Source organism: Genypterus blacodes, unplaced genomic scaffold, assembly GCF_046128005.1.
Source record: "Genypterus blacodes isolate CSIRO-AG114 ecotype Tasmania unplaced genomic scaffold, CSIRO-AGI_Gbla_v1 ptg000064l_1, whole genome shotgun sequence".
Lineage (NCBI taxonomy): Eukaryota > Metazoa > Chordata > Actinopteri > Ophidiiformes > Ophidiidae > Genypterus > Genypterus blacodes.
This window is the reverse complement of record NW_027466876.1, coordinates 2880759-2903808: the sequence shown is the minus strand read 5'-3', so window position 1 is coordinate 2903808 and position 23050 is coordinate 2880759. Positions and strand designations below refer to the sequence as shown.

Sequence of the window (23050 nt, the reverse complement as noted above, 5' to 3'; positions counted from 1 at the left end):
GTGTGACACAGCACCAATTCAGCCTGTTGAAGAATTCCATGTTCCATGTTCTGTCTCCTGGCATTCACACACACACAAACACACACACACACAGACACACACACACACACAGACACACACACACACACACACACACGAGCGTGTGCACACACACACACACACACACACACACACACACACATATACATTCTGGGTTGTTGTTTTTTTCTGAAACAGCAGCTCTTCCACAGCTGTGCCTATTTGACGAACATGTTTCCATTTAACTGAGAAAGGGGAGAGAGATCGAAGGAAAAGATGGAGGGAAAGAGAGAGAGAGAGAGAGAGAGAGAGAGAGAGAGAGAGAGAGGAGGGAGCAAGAGGTGAGGAAGGGAAAAACAGGCGTCCTGTTGGTGTAAATTGCCAGTGGAAAAGAGAAGGCAGTCATATTTTCCACAGGGCTGTTGGGCCAGCCTTGAAACTATTACTGAGTTAGCCCTCTCTGTGTGTGTGTGTGTGTGTAGCTTCATTACATTTTCCACAACAGTTTGCAGATTACACCAGGAGGCAAGATGGACAAAGGGAAACGGATTACTTTTGCTAGATAAACTTTTGAGGCTTTATGATGCCCGGTACCTGAAGTGTTGTGGGTTCGTTTAGGAGCCAACAACAACAACAACAATAGCACCCAAGGGCCCCTCGGAGACCAAACACACATGAAACTACTGACACGCTTCTTAAACGTTAAAACAACTGGCCTTTCATCTCACATAGTCATGTCCTGCTCGTAGGATCGGGATGACAGAAAGCCGGAGACCCCGAGGCGACGGTCTTGGTGTTTGTCATTGTGAGAACAAAGGTGGCGCTCCGTTTACCCTCCACACGTCCACCTACAGGTGAATCTGTACGGCTGTGATGCATCGCCGTGTTCCAGGTGTCTCTCTGCGAACGACGCGTCAACGCACTTCAGGAGACCCAGAGTGGGAGCTTTCAGCCCACGGCGCCGCTTTAAAGAAGTGAGTCACTGTCGGGGGGGCAAAGAGGAGATTGGACATGATGATGACACTTATGTAAGATGTTTCCCTCGTCTGCCTCCTCTTCTCCTCTTCAATCCCTCTCTCGTCTCTTCTCCTTCCCTCTTTTCCAGCTGTCTCCTTCGCGTTTCCTCTCTGTACATCCTCCCTCTATTCCTTTTCTTTCCTCACCTCATTACTTATCCTCTCCTCTCTTTTCTTCATCTTTCCTTTTTTTTTTGTTCTATTCACTCCCGGCATATTTCCTTTCCTTGCTAAAAACAAACAAACCTGGAAGCAGATTTAGCGGCAGTATAATGCTGAGTTAGTTTTCCTCTCCAGCACTGAGTTGTCCTGAAGGCCATTTTTCACAGCATTGCATCAGAATCTGCAATCTGAACCCTTGCAAACACCAATAATAGACTCCATGAGATGTACGGTAACACTTTTGCTACCAGAGTTCAGGGAAATTTGAAACAAAATTGGTTACAAACAGTGTCTCGTCATGAAGAGTTACATCTCCTTCATCTCTCTGTCTTATTTGCATTTTTTTAAGTTTTAAAAAATGTAATCGTGTCAAATTATCTGATAAATAAAGACTGCTCCCACAAGACACAAGAGACAAGAGATTAAGACAACTACGCACAGTTTGGAAACAAGATGATCTGGCGCCACCGGTGGACGGTCAGTGAATGACGCTAGATTTGTACATAAATGCTCATATTTCAGAATGTCTGTAGTTTAACACTTGCTCCAAAACTTCTCCTTTTCATTGACCATGTATTGGAGTGTATTGGGTTGCATGTGAGTTTATTGCACATGCAAACCTTTTCACAACTGTGTGATTTATAAAGAGGAAATTGCGTACAGGTGCTTTATAAATCAGACTCTTGGGGCCATGTCTCTGTTTTCAGCGTGAAATGATTCATAAATGAGGCTCTGGAACTTTTACACAGTTCAACCTTCGTGAGCCGCTTTTAACCTGATATTTACAGCAGAATAAGGCTCCAGAATAACTCCAAATGATGGCTGAGAATTGGCTAGGAGAGAAGAAAACCTTCACACACACTGCCAGGATGCATACCAGCATTTGGATGATGGCTGCTGGCAATTTCCTCGCCCGGTTGTGGCAGATCCTCCTCTCCCTGCTCTTTTTTAAGCAAGCAGAACACATGAAGTGTGCTTGTGCGAGCGCGTGTGCTTATTCTTGACACAATGGGGGCGGTTGGTTGAATGACGACTGTCCCCAACACCAGTTACACACATGCAAGCGCGCGCAGACACTGGCTGTCCACCCACGCGCAGAACTAATCTCTGCCCCCTCACATCCGCAGAGCAGCAGGTAGGTAGGAGGTGTGTGGTCTGAGTGTGTGTCTGTGTGTCTGTGTGTGTGTGTGTGTGTGTGTGTGTGCAGACGGGTGACTAACGTCTTATAAAATAAAAAAACCCTGAAGTCGGTAGCACAGATGGCTCAGTGAGACAAGTAGACGGACAAGAAACTGAAGGTGATGTCATTTCGGTTTGTGTCTGAGATTCCACCGATGCATTTCCACTGTTTCATCTCATCCAGTTAAGATCCATCAAATTTCAAACTGCTGTGTGCACTGTGTGTGTGTGTGTGTTGAGTAACAGGTGTGTCTGTTACTGTAAATTCTGCATACAGCACACGTGCTTATAAAGGAATGTTCCTGTTCAGTTTCCTGTTCCTGCGACTGTTTTGCATCTCTCTGCCCCCTGCCGCTGTCTCCCTCACTCACTCACACACTCATACACACACGCGCACACACACTGTAGGAAATATCATCACTGCACAACAAAGGCTTCAGCCTCAACTCTTCCCGTCCATTACATAATCAGCAAATTTCTCAGCGCCTTCTTGTGTCTACGGCAGAGTGATACGCCAATCAAGTGTGTGTGAGTGTGTGTGCATGTCCCAGGATCCTATAAAGCATGCTGAATGACCTATGACTGCATGTCTGTCTCTGTATACAGTATATGTTGAAAGTATCCGAGTGTGTGTTTCTGACAACTACATGCCACCCGTAGATGACACCGAAGTGCTGTGAAATGTCTTACACAGGGTCGCGACCCAGCGTCTCCGTGGTGACCGCATGGGTGTTTACTGTCAATAGAACGACACCCCTTATGTCCCGGTTGCACAGACACTGAAGTAGACAGGATTTATTGGCTTGCTGCTCTGGATTTTGGGGTTATTTTCCCTCTGAAAGGGAGATTTGGAAGAGAAAGGAGGGATGGAGAAAAAGAGGAAGAGAAAGAGAGGGGAGTGCAAAAAGTAAAAGAAAGTTAAACAAGCGAAATGAGCAGGAATATAGAGAGAAATGGAAGAAGACAGAGGGAGAGAAGGATGTGGGAGGGACGTGGGAGCGAGAGGAACGTGACAGACGGAGGAAGAGTATGGTTGCAGACAAAAATATGAAAGTGACAGACAGAGGAAGAGAGGAGCGAGTGAGGTGGAGGACGAGAGTGAAGCAGGAGATGCAGAGAAGGGGAAGTTAGCGAGCGAGCGAGGTGGAGAGAGGTGAGAGGTAAACAGTGAGAGATTGTGAACACACACATGATGATGGTGAAATGGAGGATGGGAGTGTTTCTGTGGAGAGGGAATTAAAAAAAAGAGAAAGAAAGAAAAGCAGCGTTAATCTGTAATGATTAATAATCGATTAATCGGCACCATTAACGATTAGTCGATTACTTGTTCATGCCATTCATATCATATTCTGGCCCAGTTACCAGGGTTACCACGGATAAATATAATTATAATTGGACAAAAAAATGCAAAAACCCCTTTTAAAACACAAAATGCTTTTTGTTTCTGAACAATGGCAATATTTCTAAATCAAATGACCAATTTGCACTTCCACTTCCTCCATTGAACAAATCCGTTCACAAATAAAAATGCATGACACAATCTTGCGCTGTTGTACAATAAAGTTTTTAAAGTAAAGCAAAGTTCTTCCTCACATTAAGTTATCGAATAATATTCTCTTAATCGATTACATTAACAAGAGCGGTTAATCGATAATCGATTCATCACTAACATCCCTGCACAAACAAATGGTAATCAAATAAATACCTGAGTGGGTTTAGTTTATATGAGGCTTCATCTGTGGCCATTAGGCTGTTTTGTGAGGGGAAATCACGCAAAGCATCATCAAGTTTTTGATATCCAATACAATGAGAAGGGGCGATCAAGCTGTCGTACATTTTGCCTTGGAAGAGGAAGAAAAATGGTATGATTGTGCAGGAAACGGCAGAGAAGTGTTCTTTTGCCATTGTGTTTGTTGCAATCTCACTTTAACACACACACACACACACACACATTCTCTCTCTCTCTCACACACGCAGACAGATGGACGTGTCCGCTCACAGATTCACCCAGAAATGCATATGGGTGACCATATCTGCATGCGCATGCACACACACACACACACGCGCACACACACACACACACACACACACACACACACACACACACACACACACACACACAGAGGGTGAGGAAACCATAGGAACAGATGAAGGCGCTGTCAGCAGCACCTGCTCCTCCTCTACAAGCTGCACTCCTCTTCCCTGTCTGCTTTTCCTTCCCTTTGTCTCTCCCCGTCTCCTTCTCTTCCCTCATTCCTCCATTTTTCATTTCCTCCTCCTCTCCTCTCTCTCCTCCACCTCCTCCTTTGCACTCTTCGCCCTCTTCTCTCTCTCCTACCCTGCTCTCAAAAACAAGACTCCATTCAAAACAGTTGAAACTGAGATAAACTGAAGTAAAAACAGATAAATATTCCAAACTGTGAACAAGTCGGAGTGTTTTATGTGACTTTCAGCGGAACACACCCACACACTGGCTTTTATAAGCAGGCTTCCAGTTTCCAAACAAATACAATAAAACTAAATACAGGCTTTTAAAATTGTTTTTTTGGGGAGGAGGGTTATTTTAATTTATTTTTTTAATTTGTGCACTTTTCTGTCTTTATTTCAGCGGCGCCTCGAGTTTCTCTGACTGTTTATTCGAGGTCGAATTCCTTCGGTTTCAGATATCCGGCGAGTGAGGGCAGAAATCACACGACTCGGCCTCTGCATCGCCGCATACAAAGAGCTAACAGTTAAGGATGTGTGCGTGTGTGTGCGTGTGTGTGAGTGTGTGTATGGGGGGAACACGAGAGAACATATCTTGTATTAAGCTTTTGTTTTACTCTCTACAATCACCCTTTGTTTTTAAAACTTGGTGTCTATTTGCTACCTCCCCTCTCTCTCTCTCTCTCTCTCTCTCTCTCTCTCTCTCTCTCTCTCTCTCTCTCTCTCTATGTCTGTCGCTCTGTCTCTCTGTTTCATCCGTTTCTGGTCATCTACATTAGAACAGTCTCTGTCTTTCTTTCTCTCTCTCTTCCTCATCCTCTCTCACCCTTATTCTTCTTCCATCCCTTTCTCTACTTTCACTTTCATTTTTTGTCACTTTCTTTTTATCCCTTTCTCTCTCGTCTCTCGACTTTCCTTCCCCCTCGCCCTTCTTTTCACTCCCTTCCCTCAGTCACCCCCTCTCTTATCCTTTCCCATTCCTTACTCCATCGATTCCCTCTCTTCCTCAATCTCCATTCCCTCTCTCCCCCACCTCCCTCTGTCCTCTTTCTTCCCATCCTTCCGGTGGTAGTAATCATTCCTCACCTTTTTCTCCATTTAAAGTTACACTTCTGTCATTTGTAGTTTTAATTAATCACTCGACTCATTAAGAAACTCTCCCAGTCGACTGTTAATTAATCAGGTTTCTAGCTTAATGAACAGTCTAAACTCGTTAAACCTGTTTCGCTCTTAATTAGCCAGTAAGCTTCAGGGCCTAACGCTCCTACAAGGCTATTAGGCACTACTACGCCTTAATGGAAGCCTTCGTGTGTATGCATATGTGTGTGTGTGTGTGTGTGTGTGTGTTAAGATTACCTCACTCTCTAATGGGGCTGCTCAAATATTTATAGGGCAGGAAGCTGAATGGGAAGAATGATAGCGCTCAGGGAGACAGCAGACACTGAGGGAGTACATGAGAAGACTGATGCTGCCTTCAAGTGCTCCTCGTAAGCTCCAACTTCCGACCTCGGAAGTTGTAAATATATGGAACGCCCAAAGGGTCAAACTATGTCTCTCCTTCTTTACTGTACTGTCTCACCGCGGGGCACCTTTCTCCAAAGTAACACTAACTGCAGATAAGGCCGGAGTTACTTTAACCCACCCTCCCTGTACACACCGAGGGGTTGATTGATAAGTTCTTTGCCTCAGCCTCGGCGTCTTCACGCTCCGGCCAACGATGACCCCCACAAAAACCCCTGCACGCCCTTTTTGGTGTTTGGGAGGAGGTGACAGTGGAGTGGTGAACCGGTTCACACCCACAGTCACTACACATTGGCCTAGTTTATCCATGCTGTGCAACACACAGAGCCTCCGGTGCCTCATCTGATGTAAGTTAGTGAATAAGTTACGACAACTAAGTTCAAATGAAAGCAAAAAAAAACACAATGCGTTCGTCTCACAGGAATCTTCATATCTGAACTGTACTTGTGTGATGTATTGCCACGACTATCTCACGAGGCCGCAACACCAATAAGTGTTTGGAATGCGTTGTGTTATTCCGATTGATTAAATGTCGTACTTTAAATGATTTACACAGACAGTCTCTGGATGTTATGTTAAGACGAAAGGGTGAGGTCGTTGTTTAATGTTACCGATGATAACTTCAACATGCTTTCCAACAACAAAAAAAAAAGAAGGAGGAAGTTAAGTGAATGCAGCTGACCATCGCATTGTAAACAGGATCAATCGGAGCCGAATCACCGGATGGTATTGTGTTATTAGGAAACACAGGAGCTAACAATCTTACCAGCGACCTTTGGACAAACCTGGTGTCTGTGCATGTTCCCATCGCTGAAAACGAGGAGTTGAGGAATGCGCCGATGTTCCAAAGAACAATTACACGTGATCCATTAAGACAAATTATTTGGTCCAGTTTTGCAATGTTCTTTCTCCCCTCGAAGCGAAGTGAAACGCGTGTCTGCCAAAAGCAGTGAGGTAACTCCACTTGTTTCCAATTGTGTTTCAGGAATTCTCTGGCGGCGGCGAGGCGGCCGTGGTAAAGTCCGAATCTTCAAACGGAGGAAGATAAAGGCAGATCGGTGCATTTGTAACGAGGGGAAATTGTATGAGAGGTGTTTGGAAATGACACTTTGCTCGCTTCGAAGTTCAAAACGCAAATTAAAACGATCACGTAATTCAAATCTTAGCCCCCTTAATGCAACACAAACCCGACTCATATTTATATCTCCAACAATGCAGGGGACGCGAGTGGGAGAGAGAGAGAGAGTGGGCGAGAGACAGAGAGAGAGAGAGAGAGAGGGGATGACTGTATGAATGTGGAATCTAGTTGGGGAAAGTTAAGGCGATGACATCACAGTGTCAAACAGGCGCGCGTGCACTCAAACACACACGGCGAGGAGCGTGGGGTCAAGGTGTTGTGTTACACTGATACACTGATGAAAGCAAAGGAGGTGTGGGGGGGGTAGAGGGAGAAAAAAGGCTGTTAAGAGCAAAGAAAGAGAGAAAGAAAGAAGGAAAAAGGAAGGGAAAAAGGTCAGTATGAACTCAGTGTTGAGGGACTGGGTGGAACCAGATGGAAAACACATGCTGTGAAACACACACACACAAACACAGACACACAGACGCAGTTTGAGGAGAGAATCCGGTTGTGACCTTTTGGCACCTCTACTCTAGGATGGAGGGATGTCACTCTCCTCCGTCTCGCTGTCGTTCGTTCCTGCTCTTCGGCTTGTTGTGTTCGTTGTGACGCCGCATTCAAGTCACGCGAGAGATCAGGTAAATCCGAGCTTCCGTCACCTTTAGATTTTAAGCGTGCGGCAGAAAGCACCGTTCATTTCGGCGTCAGTCAGTCAGTGTGTGTGCGTGTGTGAGTGTGACACACACACCGACGTCGCAGATAGGGTATGATGACTGCAGGTGTGGAAAGCGGGCCTCCGCATCACCATGGTGACAATCAGCCGTTCACGCTTCAGCTTCTCTGAGAAAAGGGGCCTGGGCGTCATGCTGTCTCTGACACACACACGCGCACACACACAGACACACACACACTGGATATCTACACAGATGAAGAGTATGCTCATGATCACGCTGGAACTAAGATGCAGCACACACAGACACACACACACACACTCAATAAACCCTTGTTGTGAATTGATAAAGAAACAAGATCGGCATTTATGGATTCGATTGACTCGTCAAACTCAATATCAGGCGCTCTGATAGGCCAATTTGAAAACACTCCATGTACACGTCACGTGAGTTACAGACCGAAACTGACGTCAGCTTTTGTTTTGTTGCGACCAATCAGAATCAAGAACACAGGTGTGAGGCGTGACGACGGAGTTTACGCCGATGCACAAATCAGCCAGACCATCAAAGCCGTCAGTAGGTACCAATAATCACTCCCTCTTTTAAAGATGGCAGCCGTAACTGCCAATCATAAAAATCCTCTCACATGTTTACCATATGTTGTGTCCTCATGTAACATATGGGATCCTCCATACGTCTGAGTGCTGCTTTGGTTTAAAGACGTGAATCGAAACCATTACTGTGTGTGAGATGGTGTGTGTCACATGTCAGCGCTTGTGTTTGCATGTCATCGCGCCTCCGTTGTCTCCAAGCTTACACAAAAACATCACCGCCACAATTTCCTCGAGATAAACTCTTGACTCTTTAGCGGTGGCCTGAGGGTGTGGCCCCCGTGCTGCTGTTTACCTTAACGAGTGAAAACACGCCAGGGAGCCGCCGTTCCGGTTCTACGAGTTGGGCCGCGCCAAAAAAAAGAAGCAAATACCTTGAAAGGTGCGACACGTTCGTCACTATCACATGACGGGTTCCTGTTTTTCATTCCTTTGGTTCAAACAGCTGACTGGTCATTTAGTCGTAGTGAGTCAGTGGTGGATTCTGGGAAAAGGGTTGGGTAAGGGTGACCAGGGCTGATGGGAAATACACACATATCGACACACACGCACACACACACGCCCAACGCGCACACACACACACACACACACACACAGGCATACACATGTTCCAGATTGTTATGTCGTTTTATGGCCTTGGCGAGGCAGCTTTGACACAGCCACAACGACGGCTGCTGCTCGAGCTTGACCGAGCGAGGGAGGGAGGGGTGGAGAGCGAGAGAGAGAGAGCGAGAGAGAGAGAGAGAGAGAGAGAGAGAGAGAGAGAGAGAGAGAGATATAGGATAACAGAGGACACAAAGCAAGACAATCTAACAGCTGCTTTGGGACAAAACAATAATCATAAAGTATGTCCACACACACACACACACACACTACCATGTGCTCTGCAGCTACACCAGGGAAAACATTTTAATCATTTTCATGCACTTACAAATTTGCCAGTTACTTTGTGGACAAAGTGAGTTAACATGTTCATATTGGGTCACCGTGGAAACTAAGAGACCGCCTGGTGACCCTGCCAGTTTGTCGCAAATTGTCAGCTGTGAGATGACTAATTTACACAGTACATGAAGTAGAAGAAGAAGAAGAGGAAGAAGAAGAAGAAGAAGAAGAAGAAGAAGAAGAAGAAGAAGAAGAAGAGAAAACGGCCTCTGAGGTCAGGACCCAGTTATTACCACATCAGTGATGCGTTCAATGGCTCGCCGCCCTCTGTAAATCGTCACTTTCGCAGAGTAAGGAAGCAGGCCGAGTCCATTGCCTCCTATTGACCGACCCTATGACTCCAAACACGCACCGAGATGTCTACAGAGTGCAGGAGGGAGAAGAAGAAGAAGAAGAAGGGCTGCGTACGCTTTCGCCGAGGCCTTAATTGGCAGCAGCCGCTCCCTCGCTCTCCTTCCACAACAATGCAATGTTTTTACGAGTTAATATTTTCAATACTCGCCGCTAGTTTAAAGCTACATTCTCTCTCTCTCGCTCACTCTCTCTCTCTCTCTCTCTCTCTCTCCCAGCTGCCCGCCACCTGTTTGCGTTGCGTGCGTTTCGTTGCTCCGTCCACATGCGAACGCGCAATTCCATTTGAGTAGATGGGGGTCGGGGGAGAGGGGGGGGGGGGGATATTTAGCTGTTTAGCTCCATCCAAATACTGTGGTGTCCCGTAATTTGAGCCAGTTCAAACTGTTTGACACGTTTATCCCAACGCCAAAACCGCAAATTTGCAACAATGGCGTAACAAACAAACCTCCTCACCAGATTTCACTGGTGAGTCACTGAAATCTATTTTTGTTTATTGTGATGGTGTAATTGTGTTGCCGGTGCGTTGATGAAAAGCACATTTTCCCCCCATGAATAAATGGCGCGGAACCCCCGTCCTCCCTCCCCCCCCCGTGAAGCCTGAACTGGATCGCCCTACAGACCGGGGCTCGAGACAGCTGCGACAATATCAGAGGGGAGGACGGCTAGGAGGACGAGGGCCAGAGAGAGCGAGAGAGAGGGTGAGAAGGATGAAGAGCAAGGGAGAGGAAGAGGTCAGCAAGGTTCTATTTTTATCTCTCCGCGGCCGTGTCTCGGCTTGAATGGAGGCGGAGCGGCGAAGAATGATGTTGTAAGACGCACGCACAGATTGTTTCATCGCCTTGGCACATAACAGACACAGCTGAAAGCCAAAGAGCTCGGTGTGTGTGTGTGTGTGTGTGTGTGTGTGTGTGTGTATCCGTGTGTGTATCCGTGTGTGTGTATCCGTGTGTGTGTATCCGTGTGTGTGTGTGTGTTCACAATGCTTGAAGCCATCATACACCCGTGCTCTTTACTTCTTTGGAAACCAAGAATGCGATTCCTGGTTGCGACACTCTGTGGGGCACTGATTTGTTATTTGGTGTTATCTTTTGGAATTTTCGTGACTGAATAACTCTGGGTAATGTTTACATTGTGGTTTGTGTGTGTGTATGTGAGAGAGAGAGAAAGACAGAGAGAGAGAGTGAGAGACAATGGGAGAAGCAGGTAACTTCTCCTTACAATCCTTTCAAACTTATTCTGTGTGTCCACCACAGAGTCAAGAGTCCGGACCAAAACAATCCCAGTTACTTGGCCTTTTGGAATGTGTGTGTGCGTGTGTGTGTGTGCTTGTGTCAGTCGTTAAGTATGGAGGAAAAACTGCTCATGTATCCATAACTCTTTTCAGGTTTGCGTTCCTCTGTTCACTTTTTCTACATATGGATATAAATAAAGTGATATAAAATGTGAGTGTGTGTGTGTGTGTGTGTGTTACAGCAGACTCCCCCCATTCCTGAATGTGGTCACATCTGAATCCTGTCGCCGCTCCGCTCCGTTCCTGCTGTTCCAAAACTATTTCGTGGAATTCAACTTTCTCCGTTTTGTCCTTTTTACTGCCGCATTCAGAACCCAGCTCAGAAACCAGTCAGACCATATAAACATATAACATATAAACCCTCCGCCGTCTACACACACGGTCTCGCAAACCGCCGACCTCAAACGCATCTATATGTTGATCTTTGCATGGGCAAACACGATAGAAAGGTCAAGAAGCGGCGGAGAGAGCAGTTTGAAGCGGTCTGACCTCCCTCCACTCCGCTGTTTATCATCAGAAATGGCCGCTGACGTGAACATAAAGCAAACACCGGGGCTAAATTTAAAAGTCATGACTCATCTCCAGGCATTTTTCCGTGCGTTTTTTCCAGGGAAGAAAAAGTTCCCGTCGCCAATGCGCGGCCGGCAAAGCGACTGTTCCCAGCTTGGAAATGTATGGGAGCTGGGAAGAGTTTAAGGACGCCGACCGGGAAATGGAAACGGGAGCGTAGGGGACGCGTCAGTTGCTATGGCGACAAAGTGGTGACAAATGAGGACGTCGGGGGTGTCAAAGCTTACCTGGAGGTCTTCACACACTCCGGGAATCCTGACAGAAAGTCTCCTCATGGGAACTTCCTATAGGAGGACACACAAACGGAAAGGTCATGAGTGTGTGTGTGTGTGTGGGGGGGGTTACATACCTATTTGTTTGCGTTTGAGTGCAGGTGTGTGTGTGTGTGTGTGCAGGCGCCAATGTAAGTATCGAAAGGGGAAACCGGTCGCTATCGAAACAGGAAATAAACAGGACATAGCGAAGGGATTGTTCACTGAAGGCGTGAGGCAGAGCGCACACACACACACACACACACACACACACACACAAACAGAGAGAGAGAGAGAGAATTAAAGTTCCTTCAATTCATCTGGTTTCACCGTCTCTCAGCCACACGCTTCAGCATGTGCAGAGGACGGAAACGCACATTTACACACAAACACGGCAAACGGAAAACGGCAGCGACATCCATACACACACTGTACTGTATACACACACACACACACACACACACACACACACACACACACACACAACGTAATGGGTGGAAAACATGAATACACACACAGCAGCAAATGGACAGGCTCACACACACACACACACACACACACACACACACACTGGGGTATTAAGATGAGATTTTTCCAAGTTGCTCGTTTGCTCCAGTCTGCCAGGAGGAGGGCAGGGAAAAACCATGACACTGTTTTTCTGTTTCATGTCTGTCAAAACACGCATCCATACATACACACACACACACCCGCGCACACGCATGCACAAGGGACGAGGCTGTTCTTGATGTGTTCAAGCACAACACTTCAAGATAAGTACGAACACAAAAATCTGGAGAAAAATTGGAAAATCTTTTGCATGACTTCGACGTGCCTTGCTCAAGGGCACCTAACCGGCAACTCCTCTGGGAAGTCAAACCCTCCAGCGTTCAAACTTAATCTGGACCTGTCCGGATAAACAAGCAGTGGTGATGAAAGGCCATGAAAGGAACGATTAAACTCCGAGGAGAGGAGAGGAGAGTAGAGGAGAGGAGAGGAGAGGAGAGGAGAGGAGAGGAGAGGAGGAATGACATGCAACAAGGTCACCAGTTGGATTCGAATCCGCAACATCTGGAATCCTCGGCTGCAGGGGTGGGAAAGTTTACCACCAGCCACCAGCCCAACTCTGGCAGCCCGGTCCGTCTACTCCACCAGCCAGGTTTGGCAGGTAACCAAGACATCATTTGGAGTCTCTCTCGCTCTCTTTTCCCTAAATCGCATATTCAGATTCCAAAGTGGGAGAGGATTGGGAATCGAGTGAACTTGAGAATCTGTCGGCTGATGGATGAATGAAAAGAAAATTCCGTCTTTGTACCGGCTAATAAAAACGGAGACGACTTTATGAGCAGTGCGACACGCCGGGGCCCAACGCTAATCGCATCCCGCTACTTTTTTCATTCCTTTTCCTACCTGGCTTCCAAACCGGAGGGCAGAAAGACAGGAAGCAGGTACAGACGGGAAAGGGAAAAAGTAAGGGGAGCGGAATATTCCTCAGCGGATTTTCCACTGTGTGGACTGGGGGAATAAAGGAATAAAGAAATGTTTCTATTCTATTCTTGTTTCTTCCGCATTTCTCTTTTGTCCTTCCAAACTCCTGAAAATTCCCTGTCACTCTGGGAATTCTGTACTCATCTGGTCAACTGACCAACTAACCGTTCTACTATTCGCTGATAATACACTAACAAGTTATCTGTTCACGTAAACAAGCAGAGAATCGCCAAAACTCAAAAATGAATAAAAATGAAAACATGGAAAACTTTCTGGAATATCAGGAAGCTTTTTTAACCAATACTGCATTGTATGGAGGTGTGGGAGGGGAATACCCGCTTCTTATTCCACTGTTAAGCCAGACATAACATACACACAAGGGCACAGATACACAGCAGTACACACAGCCTCCTACCAAACACATATACACAGAAACACACACACACAAGCAGAGAGAGAGAGAGAGAGAGCGAGAGAGAGAGAGAGACCACAGAGGAATTTCCTACTTTCATATAAAACTGATAATGGGATGTGTCCCAGCGGGAGTGGAAAATCAGAGGTGACTTACGAGCCTCCACATTCCAACCTCACACACAACACACACACACACACACACACACACACACACACACACACACACACACACACACACACACACACACACACACACACACACACACACACACACACACACACACACACACAGAGAACGAGAGAGAGAGAATAGTTAACTCTAATAAGTTTCCATGTCTTTACAGCTCTGGGCCCCTTTATGGCTTCTCTCTCAGTTTGTATGGGAAGGGGAGGAGGTTCGGAGCCCTTCCAAATGAATCAGGAGTGTGTTGTTAAACATGCTGCCGAGGTTTGTGCGACAAGTTTCTGAAAAAAAACATTAAAAAAAAAACATGGTGAAACAGCGTCGGGGACCAGATGACGGGAAATGGAGCAAAAGGAGAGGAGAGGAACGGAATGGGACGCTGCCACTTCCTCTTCCCTTCTCCATCTTTCACCCCTTGCCTCCACCCTTATCGCTCCCTCCATCCTTCCATCACTACCTCTTTCCCACACTCTCCTCTTCACCCACCCCCCTTCCTTTTCCTCGCAATGCCTCGTTTATTTTCTGACATAACTCCGTTCTCACCTCCTCAAGCTCGGCTAAAATCCCTATGTCGCTTCCTTAATTCCACTTGCGACATCCCTCAACCCGTCCGTTACCCCTGACCGCCCGCCCCCTCTATCCCTGATGCCTCCCTCGCCCTCCTCCATCCCAGCTTCTATTTTCATCCCAACCTCCTTCTGTCCGTCCCTCTCCCACCGTCGGAAAGCTCGCTTTGCCAGGCAACCGTAGTCGGCGGAACGCTGCCTCTACCTGCTGTGTGTGCATGTGTGTGTGCGGGGGAGTGAGTGTGTGTGTGTGTGTGTGAGGCCCTGGCAGTGTTTGCAGCACAGAAGGTGTAAGGGGGCTTATACCTACCTACTGAGAGAGAGAGAGGGAGAGAGAGGGAGAGAGAGAGAGAGAGAGAGAGAGAGAGAGAGAGAGAGAGAGAGAGAGAGAGAGGGGGAGTCAGCGTTGTAACACTGGACATCAAGGTGATACAGCCACCTGCCTCTGTGTGTGTGTGTGTGTGTGTGTGTGTGTGTGTGTGTGTGTGTGTGTGTGTGCGCGCGCGTGCGTGTGTTTGTTAAGGATACTGAGAGGAAGACAACTTGTGTTTGGTAACAGGAGTCTGGTGGTTGAGTTACTACACACAGTGACACTCAAATATGGGTCAGATTGGAGATACGGAGAGCGAGACGGGCAACAACACCACCCGGACTGTTATTAAATTAAGTAAAATGGCCGCTTAGCTTAGAATATGGACACCAACCATCCAGCAGACTACTAAATGAACAATAAGTGGAGTTTTTGGGGCCATTGTTGGTTCAATACTGTTTACTGTAGCTGCATTGTTGCTGATATTTGACGTATAAGTTGAAATTGAAATTCCCATTCGGAGAACTTTAACTGGGACTTTACATCGGCATCCGAGTCAAATCAGTCGACTGTGTCCGTATCGCCTGCTCATCCGACCGTGAGCGTCACATACTGCACACACACACACACACGCACGCACACACACACACACACACACACACACACACACACACACACACACACACACACACACACACGCACATACCAGTGGCAGAAGCAGCACACTTCACTGTCTGAGAATTTGTGAATGGAAAAACGGTTTAACACACTTGGCGGAGCGGCAGGACTTCCTACGCCGCAGCAGAGGACTGGAGCGACTGTCTGTCTGTCTGCCTGTCTGTCTACCCGTCTCTCGGCTTACTTCCCTGCTTTCCCCTGTATCCGCTCATCCGCCCGGCTCTCTATTTGCATATCGGCTCATGTACTTCTATAAATATATTCCTGTCTTTGTCTTTGACCGCCTGTCTGTCTGCCTGTCTGTCCTCTGTGTTTTTGTGTCTTTTTATGTGTCTTCCCGCGCACACTATTTACTGTCTGTCATCCAGCCTACTCGTCTGCTTCTGGGACCTTCCTGAAGAATAAATCACACAGCTGCGTCTTTTCCATTCTTTCACTCCGTCTCGCTGTCCTTCCTCCCAAATCCGCAGCCGCTGCGTCAGTTACGGTCAAATAAAAGCCTATTTTAAAGACTTGAAAGTCAAATTAAACCGACAAACTCCTTAAGAGTGGAATAAAAGTCATTCCAAAGGGTTAGGGTGAGGGTGATGCCCCTCACACACAGTCACACACTCACACAAAAACAAAAGAGAGGAGAGGAGAGGAGAGGAGAAGCATAGGAGTATCCCATCGTTCACATTGTCCGTGTGTTGGTGTGTGTGTGTCTGTGTGTGTGTGTACTAGCTTGTTATGCAGAGGAGGTTCCAGCACTGAGGGTGACACAAGGCATAAAAACACAAACACACACACAAACACACACACAGAACAGTTCTTGTAAATCACTGTTCTCAAGGCACAACAAGACGACCAACAAAGTCTGTGCAAGCGTGTGTGTCTGTGTGTGTGTGTGTGTGTGTGTGTGTGTGTGTGTGTGTGTGTGTGTGTGTTGAGATGGCCACCCTTGCTTAATGGAGGGAACTGACACCACTGTGTGAGACAGTCAGCTGTCCTGTGTGAGTGTGTTGGTGTGTGTGTGTGTGTGTGTGTGTACGTCCTATCCATTAACAGCAGCGCCCTGGGAGAGAGTAACGGGTGATGAGCGATGGGGGTTAGAGAGAGAAAGAGAAAGGAAAAGTAGCAGAGGGGAGAAAAACACAGAGGGAGGGGAGGAAGAGCAGATAGAGGATAGAGAGAGGAGGGAGAGGAGGAGAGGAGAGAGGAGGCGAAAAAGTAGAAATGGAGGGAGAAAAAGAAGTGGGAGGAAAGAAGCGACAGACAAGAGAGGGTGTGAGGGTGAGAAAGAGAGCGAGAGTGTAACAGGAAGAGGGTGAAAGAGAGAAAAGAGAGAGAGAGAGAGAGAGAGAGAGAAGAACAGAAAATGAAAGGCAGATTTCTTAAGTTTCTTATGTCACAGTTACACTGGTCACACACACACACACGCAGAGAAATAGATACACACACATCATACACGCCACATGCTGTCATTCACGGCTGCTGCATCGCCACGACAACAGCCGAGGAGGACATCCCCCTGCTTGGCTGCAACATACACACACGCGCGCACACAAACACACACACACAGGCAGGAAAGCACGCTTAGCAGACTTCTACGGAAGGAAAGAAAGAAAGAAAGAAAGAAGTTAGATAGATAGATAGATAGATAGATAGATAGATAGATAGATAGATAGATAGATAGATCAGACCAACCTGGCGGACTTTCTCCCTCCATCACGACAGCATTCCTCCGTTTTCACACTCCCTCCTTCCATTGCCACGGTAACAGACACACCGGCAGACCCTCTCTCTCACACACACACTCTCACTCTCTCTCCCGCTCTGTTTCTGTCACACACACACATACACACACACACACACACTGGTGCACTCAAGTTAAACTCCCATTAGGTCCAGCTCTCCAGCGTACATCCATGCCTCTGTCCGTCACTCAGTGTATGTGTGTGTTTACATCTGGGTTTGCTCGCTCGTTCACTCGGTATGTGTGAATGTGTGTGTGTGTGTGTGTGTGAATGTGTGTATGTGTCAGAAGGTGTGTGTGCGTGCGTGTGTGCGTGTAAGTGTGTGTGTATGTGTGTGTGTGTGTGTGTGTGTAGCAGAGTGGGAGCCCTAGAGAAACACTCCTCTTGCCACAGGAGTAAAGCCCAGGCGTGACGCAGAGCCAGAAATAGATGGAGGGGCCCCAGCTGGGGGGACGGCGCCGGGCCAACACACAAGGCACTTTTGCAGGGACGACCACGCACGTACGTAAATACACAAACGTACACACACCAAAATACAGATAACACTGTCGCCCCATCACTTTAACAGCTTATTCTAAAAAATAATAATAATAATTACATATTAGCCAAAACTCTTTACATGTAGAAATTAGTGAACCTCTATTTACGGTTAAAAATAAATACTTTAAAAACGATTACATCCTTTAATTGTGAGAAGACAGCAGACTGAGGGGCTAAGGTAACTTCAAGGCGTTTGTAAAGCGTTCAATACAATGAAACCACACACAGTCCCACACAGTGTAAAAGTTGTGTGTGTGTGTGTGTGTGTGTGTGTGTGTGTGTGTGTGTGTTTTAACAGTGCAGGAGTTTTGCAAACCTCAGCATTGCTCGCCCCAAGCTTGATTTAACACTGATGTATACACTATGTATTATGTATTGCCACACACACACACAGAGGGGCAGACAGACACACAGATGTATGAATTATGAAGACTACATGTACATGCCCGCTATCTCTTTCCCTCACACGACACACACTAATTAATATTTAACATGCGATATTGTTTCATATTGTGCAGTTTGATCAATTCGGAGAGTTTCAGAAAGAGAGAACAAAAGAATAAAACATTATATACGCGTTGTTCTTACGAAACAGACGCAGTCATAAATACTCCATATCATATTTGGGCCTTGGTCAAAACTAAGAATATAAATTTATAACCCACCTCGTCAGCATCACTCGCCGTGAGGATGAGGGTGGACGCCGCCGTAAAAGGGAGTTGGTCCATACATTAGAGCGTCATTTGAGTCGATTAGTTTCAATTAAAGCCTTGGTAACAGCTTCAACTTGTCAGCGTTGGTTCACGGCGGGTATAAGTACTCAAAAACACAACACAACTTTAAAACACATCGTAATATAGTTCAAATTACCGCACGACCGCTGATATTAACGAGCCTTTTTTACGACTTTTTACGACATTGTTTTTGTTTTTCCTAAGCAGGTGGCGGCGAGTTACTACCTTAAGAAAAAGTCACGACGGGGACAGAGCAAGTGAGTGACGTTGTGCGTCCAGTGTCCAATGAGGGCGGAGAGTGTGGTGGCGGCGAGTTGCTACCTTAAAAAAGTCACGACGGGGACAATTTGAGAGTGAGTGAGTAGTGTGATGCGTTCAGGTTCCGATGGAGGGCGAAGACTGACCCCTTTTTGAGTCTCGTAATCAATTCGAACCGGCTGGTAAAGATCAGAACGTAAAGCGATGAATGGCGAGCGTTTGTCTTCCGCGGCCGTTACAAGCCCCAACTTACTCTTCGTCTTTGTTAATGGGGGAATATTAATTTCCTGTATTCCATCTTTACTGCATTAATATTTGATGATTAAATATGGCTGGGAGCGTCTCATCCTCGTCTTCGACCAGGCACCGTCTCGCTCTTTGTCTCTTTATCGTCTCACTTTTTGGTTTTATTTCCTTTCACACAGTTTATTTTATTTTATTTTATTTCTGTCTCCTTCTCTCGCCCACTTGTCATTAAACCAGATGTTCACTTCTTTATAAGCTCTGGATCGTGAATGTTTGTGCTATTATTTCCTCATCAGTGCAGTTTGTATTTGTCTATTTTGGTTAGTTTGCTGAAGATGCCACAGTGTTTGATCAGGAATTAAGGCCCAAATCCAGATAATTCCAAAGAGTTTACTTAAGATTTTCTTACAACTGTCCTCTTTATAAAAAAGTTGAGTATGAATGCAATTACTCATCTCTCTCTCTCACACACACACACACACACACACACACACACACACACACACAAATCTGCAGAATGAAATACACATAAAAACACTCCAGCATGCTTGCATACCTGCAAGCTCCACCATCATTTTTTTACGCAAATATATGCACACTACGCACGACCACACACACATGTACATGCCTCTAAGCATACCTATAAAATAATACAAACAACCACACACACACAGCTCTATAAAAGGCATAGTCGCTTGGGAAGTGGAGCAGATAAAATGGGAAAGCAGCCCTTTCCACTAAACGAAGCATCATGGGAAAGGCGGCGTGGCCCTGACACGAGGTGCTTCCCGGAGCAGCACCCTGGGGGACCCCACACAGGGCCGGAGGCGGGCAGAGTGTGTGTGACTTCGGTGAACCGGACTTGTGTTGAAACATCAACTTGCTTACAACCACGATAACGTTTCTGCTTCAGCTCACTTTGGTTAAATTGTGTGTGGTGTTTGTTTCTTAAAGCTGTGGTTCTCAAACTGTGGGGCACTATGAAAATGGTTCCAACAGATCAAAGCTGAAACATGCTCACTATACTCTTGTTGGGCCTACAATCAACACACTACAAATACACATGACTTGTTGCTTGTTTAGGAAAAGGACGTGGCGAGAGCTGACGGCGATTACAAACAGGTCGGCACGGAAGTGTTGCGCGACCTCAAACATCACATCTTCTCGCCCTGTCCTGTAAATACGACAAAGGGGGGGAGGGACATTTTGAGTGCATTCGGCTGTGTTTTCCATCCAACAACCAGCCCTGTGACAGAATCAATCGGCTGAATTCAATACCAATCAATGAGACAGAGAGGCAGAAAGAGAGCGAAAACCCATTTAAGTCTCTAAGCCACAGGGGGACCCAGTTGAGTGTTAGACAACACACACACACACACACACGTAGACACACAGGCCAGCTGTCGTTGATTGCAGCAGTGAATCAGATCTATTTGTCTATCTCTCTCTCTGTCTCTCCGTCTTTGTCTTTGTCTCAGTCGTCCCTCCCTTCTCTCTGTGTTCAGCCGCAGTATCAAAGGTTAATCAAAGTCCATGCTTGGAGGTGTAACGGCTGATTCTATACATTACTAAAGTTTACACTGAAACTAACACATACAGCATTTGAACTCCTCAAATAATTCCACTTTTTAGAATATGAAACAACATAAACAGTAACAAATCCTACTTAACAATACTTGCTGCTTCCATCCTTTCGTCTATGTTTATGTCTCCCTTCTTCTCTAATTTTCTTACCCACTTTCCCCCTTTCTCATCACTTCACATCCTCTCTTGCGCTCCCTCTCTTTCTCTCTCTCTCTCTCTCTCTCTGCAGGGTTTCGTGTTGCCAGCAGCACCTGTCGGCCCCTGGGGGTGGCACAGCGCGCACACACGAATGCACGCATGCACGGACACACGCACGCACGCACACACACACACACACAGTTCATTAACAGAAGTCTAGCGTTTCTTTAATAGAAGTCTCCGTGTGTGTACAGGGGCTTCCCACTCATAACATGACACACACACACACACATGCATACTGTATGCCAGCAGAATTCCCAGCAGCAAGCACTTTAGTACACGCACACACACACACACACACATCTACACGTGTGTTCCTCATTTGAAAACAACAAATCTAACTGCAAAACCCCCAAATCAAAACAAGCTGCCTCAAATCAGGACACACTAAGTATTTCAAATCCATAAATATAGGTAGTAATACACCCATGGCAGTAAATCTGCCTTAATGCCTTTCAGTGCAACTGTAATGGCAAATGTGTGTGTGTGTGTGTGTGTGTGTGTGTGTGTGTGTGCGTGTGTGTGTGTGTGTGTGTGTGTGTGTGTGTGTGTGTGTTTGTGTTTGTATTTCTGTCTGTTCGGTTGTCCCTCAGCCCCTCAGCCAGCCCAGGCTTGCCCCGCCAAGCTGAAATTATTCAGGGTTGTCCCCGGGGACGGTCCAGCAATGTGTGTTCCACTGAAGCCACTTTAGTCCCAGAGACATCAGGGGTATCCAGTTTAGTGTTACACAGAGCGCTATGCCAGTATACACACACACAAATACATACACACACACACACACACACACACACAAACACACACACACACACACACCCACTATGATAGACACCATTCTGTCAGGGTTATGAGGGCAAGGCAGTAAATCAATGATAACCTTGCTTATCTCACCTGCTGGTCACACTGGGTAGTGAATTCCTAGTTTCCTGGATAAACACGTAAAGCCGTGAGCAGATTCTGCTCACTACTTTACGTGTTTATCCAGGAATCTACACACTAGGAAGAGAAAAGTATCAACCTACAATTGGCTGTTGGTAAAATTAAAGCAATCTCCCAAGAATATATATCATCCTGAAATATTTTACAATGTTGATATGGACTAAAACCCCAAATTAGACTCACATTTGTGTCTAAAACCACCAGGACTGCATGTGTTTCTCTGAGTCAGGTGAGTAAATTGGAATGATTACTTGGGCTGCCAGTTCATTTCAATCCCATTTGAAGCAGCGGTGGCGGTAAATTCTTTTCCCTGGCAATAATTTCTGCCAACTCCCTGATGTTTTTTTCCAGCACATTCTCATAATTCTGAACGCATTCGCCGGGAGAAAACAGCTTCGCGCATTTTTAAAGGCTGACTCGGGCTGCTGTTCACACTTCTTCATCGGTGTTGAAGAGTAGATTTGTTGTTGTTTTGCCACCTGTGAAAGTGAAGATGAGTTGGCAGAGATGTGCAAGAGGAAGGTTTTAACGAGGAGAGAGGAAATTAAACCTCATCATGGAGAATTTTCAGCATCTGAGGGCCATTTTGATGACAGGTTTGGGTTAAGATTTGGAAGTGAAGTAATAGGATTGAACTCATGGAGCTAAAACTGGCCTTTTCCTTTAAGCACTACTGCAACTGAATGTCAACTAAAACCATGTTTAATCCTATCTGAGGTTTAGTATAATTTGCATTCACGAACATCTGACTACAAAGTAATAATAACTGGAGTGTGGCTGGTATTCTAACACTGTTTCCACACTGACGTCATAACACTTTTACACCTGAAGGGGATTCTTAGTGTTATCTATGAAAACACTGACATTTATGATGAATGCTGCATTTTAAATTCAACAGTATCCTACAGTAGATTAACTAAAAAATGTGTAAAAACTTCCAACAATAATTTCTGAAAATCTATGTATGTAAACGATTCTTGATCTCACTTATAGAGCGAATGAAAATTTGCTGATTTGTAGATCAGAATCCTGAAGTATTTTGGGTGGAGAAACTCCTGCTTAACGCAATATTTAGCAGATGATACATTTTGAAATATAGGAAATTAATTTTTAGTTTTATTTCCTGATACTTAGTTGCATTTTGATAAATAATGCCTGCTTGGTTCCCTTTCTCAGTTCCTTGGGCCAACGTGCTGTGCGGCTGCCAGGCTGCTCTGTTTGTGCTGTGTGTCAGTCAGTCAGTCAGCCAGCGGTTCGTTAACTAATTAGTGAG

General features: G+C 46.1%; 1 protein-coding gene across 6 annotated transcripts in view; it reads right to left on the bottom strand.

Moving 5' to 3' along the window:
- hivep2a (HIVEP zinc finger 2a) overlaps nucleotides 1-23050 on the bottom strand; it is a 66530-nt gene that overhangs the window by 26079 nt on the left and 17401 nt on the right. For 3 of the 6 annotated variants that reach the window (XM_076155106.1, XM_076155103.1, XM_076155105.1), the window contains one exon: nucleotides 11885-11941. The exons of 1 other annotated variant lie outside the window; for it this stretch is intronic. The gene's annotated coding sequence lies outside the window, so the exon portion shown is untranslated. Of the gene's footprint in view, nucleotides 1-11884; nucleotides 11942-17231; nucleotides 17752-23050 lie in introns of those variants that run through there. 2 more of the 6 variants (XM_076155107.1, XM_076155104.1) reach the window with 1 other exon arrangement.